Source organism: Nilaparvata lugens, chromosome 2 (genome assembly GCF_014356525.2).
Source record: "Nilaparvata lugens isolate BPH chromosome 2, ASM1435652v1, whole genome shotgun sequence".
In the NCBI taxonomy this organism is placed as follows: Eukaryota; Metazoa; Arthropoda; class Insecta; order Hemiptera; family Delphacidae; genus Nilaparvata; species Nilaparvata lugens.
This window is the reverse complement of record NC_052505.1, coordinates 81,336,747-81,341,375: the sequence shown is the minus strand read 5'-3', so window position 1 is coordinate 81,341,375 and position 4,629 is coordinate 81,336,747.

Genomic DNA, 4,629 nt, shown 5'->3' with positions numbered 1-4,629 from the left:
TCTCCTTTCATTGTGTTTCACAGGATAATTTCATAAATAAAACATAACAAAACTTATTCAAGCTCTTGCGTGACCAAGGATGACGAACGCCTCCTACATGGCTGGGCTCTCTGAGAGTCCCACACAAGGTGGGCTGGGCTTGCTAAGCTCATATCTGTGCTTAAATGCATTCTGCCGCCCTTTATGCAAAAAAGCTATTGCGTGACCAGTCATTACAAATGAAGTTCTTTAGTAAATGAACCAGATTTCATGAAATCTGTTGATATCAATTTTTGATCTGACCGGATATTTGCCTCTGAATGCCATAATTTTTGTTTAAATGATTAAATGACGATAATGCTAGTTATTCAACGAATTTCACAAAGTATGAATAATTAATCAATGAGAATAAATATAGAAATGCAATTAGAATAACGATAATACAAAGTGCGGCAGAAAGGATGAACGGTTTTCAAAAAAGTAATATGTCGTTACCTATGCATGAAAAAAACATTAATTTACAGAACAATATTCACATTATTTTACAATTTTAGAAAATTAATGTTTGAAAAGAATATCTGACAGGTGACGGCCGTTTTCAGCAATGCACTTTACAAGCCGCTCTCGGAAGTTGGATTGTACTCTTTCTAACATTGCCCTGCCAATTTGTTCGACTTCCTCACGAATTGCTCCCTCTAGTTCTTGAAGTGTACGTGGTTTATACTGGTAAACACGTGACTTCAGGAAACCCCACAAGAAGTAGTCGCACATGGACAGGTCTGGAGAACGAGGCCAATCAATGTCACCAAACCGAGAAATGATGCGACCACGAAAAACAGCCCGAATTGCTTCCATTGAATTTCTTGCTGTGTGAGCTGTCGCCCCGTCCTGCTGAAACCATACTTGCCGGATAGGAATAAGTTTCCTTCTTAATTCAGGAACATCTGTCTATAACGTTCTGAGGTTACAGTTACAGTGGTCCCGTTTTCGTCTTCAAAAAAGTATGGACCAATAACAAATATACTGCTCACAGCACACCAAACTGTCACCTTGAACTGTGTAATGGTCTCTCATGCATTCATTTTGGATTTTCATCTGACCAATAACGATAGTTCTGCTGATTAACGGTACCATTCAAATGAAAATGTGCTTTATCTGTCGTAAACAAAATTATGTTTTCATTTTGGTCAAATATGGCCTCCATTTCTCGAGCAAAATTCAGCCGCTTTACATAATCGCCAGGATTCAATTGTTGAACCATGGCCATTTTGTAGGGATGAAATCCTAGATCTTTATGTAAAATACGCCTTACTGACCGATCACTGATGTTCAGTTCAGAAGAATGTCTCCTAGCAGATCGATTAGGACTACGGAGTATGGCTTGCCGAACTCTTTCCACATTTTGTGGAGTGCGTACAGTGCGATGAGCCCCTGGTGGTCGTTTATTCATTACTGTTCCTACTGAACGGAATGATTTTACCCTACGTAAAATGGTGTTACGAGTGGGTACATTTTCATTTCTCGCAAGATTGAAATGACGACGAAACTCGCGCTGAACTGTAATGATACTCTCATTATTACGCACAAAACTGTCGTAAGTAAACACACGATGTTGCACATTCCACGAATCCATGATGCCGATTAAACAATGACTAGAAAAAATGGTATGATCTACCGAACACATGTTAACTTCAGCTGGCCCAATCCGACTACCCAAATCAGAATACTTTCTGTTCTAAAAACATCCACCCTTCCTGCCGCACCCGGTATAATAATGTGATGTAACTTCATAAATCGACGGTGTTTCAACAAATAATTGTCGATTCTTTTAGAAGGATATAAAATATCCTTCTCATTAACACACGACCGGGATATAAGAGTGAGACAGGTGAAATATACTCTAGATACGGTACTAGTACTGTAATACTACGCACTTGATATTCAATAATTCAAGCTCTAATAAAATAAAGATTTTTCTACCGAGAGCCTTCATAATCTCATTCCATTTAAGAAAAATCAATTTCAGTTTTCTATAAGATTTTGAATAAATCACTTGACAGAATTAGAGATTATTGTAAGTTATATTCTATTCATAGCTTCGTCATACACGTGCTGCTTGGGCAAGCATATAATTTGATGAGTATTCATGAAAAATAAGATAACTTTGCTCAAGAACAAGAGTATAAGTATCTACATCGACAATCGACGTGAACAAATAGATTGGAATTATTGTCTTTGGGATACATAAAGTATTACAATCACTGCGTCACATTCTATGACATTTTCAAATGGAATGTCGTTATTTTTGTGGTTTGTTATCTTTTCAATGAGTTGTTATTTCAGTCGCTTCACAACAAATGAAGATTGAAGCAATATTCATATCCATAGCCGGTCTTCGTTGGCATTTTCTTGAAAACTTCAGACATTCCAATAATCACAAAAATGATAGAGGAGGAAAATACCATCTTCTATTTTCTGACATATTTTACAGAATTTGATGAAATTTTACCATCAATGATAATGCTAACCGAAATTACCATCTTCTATTTTCTGACATATTCTACAGAATTTGATGAAATTTTACCGTCAATGGTAATGCTTAACATTAGAATTTAGAAATAGAGATAGCTGGAGGTGATAGAAGCGACAAATTATCTTTCTCGAATCTGAATCATTACGACAATTTCCACGGGATATATTTTCAAGCTCTTCAGCTTTATGAACAAACCACCTGTTCACAAGCCAAAATTGACAGTATTACGGTATTTGGACTAAAAACAAAATTTCTCTATTTTTTATCCATTCATTTCATTGTGTTTCTATGTTATATCTCTCTATTACTTAATAGTATATGAGTTATCAAACCTGTCTTGTCACATCGTCACACCTCTGGGGTGTAATGTTATTAGTTGGCCTCCTCGTGGTGCACCCTGGATAACGCTAAATGGACTAACGCCTACTGGCGGTAAAACAAACGATTGTTCTCCTGACCATACAAGACACAACTCTCCTTTTACATTAAAATTCAACAGACTAAATCTGAATATGTATACAAACTCATCCAACAGTCCTTTTAAGGACTACCAGACAAGAAATCTTGGGCCTTCTGTCCGAATTTGCCATTTGAACATAGAGAGTATAAACTATTCTTTTGCCTATAGTTTTAGAATCTATGACTGAGACGAATCCATTCGTTGTTGATATATGAAAAAAATTATATATGATATAAATGTGTTATATATCCTTGTATATAATTTTATCCATCCAATTTTACTATTAGAATTTAATTGTGTCTTTTGCCATACGCTAGATAGATAGACCTCTGGTGCACACAAACCATACTGAGCGTTATTATTGCAGTCATATAGGAACCTTTTAAAAATATTTTAAAATCGAGAAAAAACAGACTTGAATATGTCAATGAATAAGACAAAACATTGAAAATAAATATATGCACACAACTTCTATGATGTATATAGAGCAATAATGCCGTCGGTTTTCACGTATTCCCCAAACTAAAAGTAGACAATATCTATGAAATGGGCATGAACTTCGATTATGAATCAGTAGTTCTTAGCTGCTGTTCTACATGGCTCAATACAATCAGTGCTGAACATTCTAACAGAATAAATAACCAGACCTGTCAAATATTTCGGTCAAGATCATTCTTGCTCAAATACATTAAGCCTATACAAAAAACTATCACAACGAAGTTGCTGATAAAGAATCAGCTTTCAAGTGGTTGTTGAAGGAGTATTAGTTTCTGATGTAAGTGGCAGACCTACTTTCAGGCCTCAAAATCATTCCTGGAAGCTAATAAAAACACAAACCTGAAGTGCAATTCTAACACATTAAACTGACAAAAAAGTTGAACTGAAACTTACATCATTTTATTGAACATTTTTCAATGTTGACCTAATTTAATATTTTTTGGTTGGTTTTTCTTTTTTCTCTTTATTCGTTTTTGTTATTTTAGAAATTCAAATGAGATTGTTGAAGTATGTGAGAAAATTATGAAATTGATTTTCTAACATTTGAATATTCTTAACATTTAGATATTCTAACATAATACGTAACATTTTATCCTGAGAACAACTTATTAGTAGCCCAACTTGTTTTCTTTATGATCCATGAAATATAATATGGGTAATCTAAAGCTGCGTTTACACCGGAGTTAATAACAAAAGTTTTTGTGTTGGCTGATGTTAATAGCAAAAATCATTAACATGTTAATAACATTTTCTTTAATTTTTTTCAATTTATTAAAACAAGACAAAACAAAATGACAAAGAATTACAAAACAAATAAAATACAATAAAATGTTACAAATATAAAAAAGCCGTGGGCTTTGTGGTTGGGTGTGTTGCAGAAGAGAAAAAAAAGAGAGGAAGATAGCCAACTATGGTTTCCCATGTAATAGGCAGGCAAAGAAGAGGAGAGAGAAGTGATGAGGAAAAAAGGGAAGGGAGAAATGGGGGGAAGGAAGAAAAACAGAGGAATAGGTACGCAAATAGGTAAGCGAGTCCACTGAAAAATGTAAAAAAATATATAATGAAAAAGCAACAAGGAATAACATGGAGTTTTCTGTTAAAAAACGAGTTATTAACTTTTGTTAAGAGAAATTTTTGACGATTCAGTCAAGCTAATAGA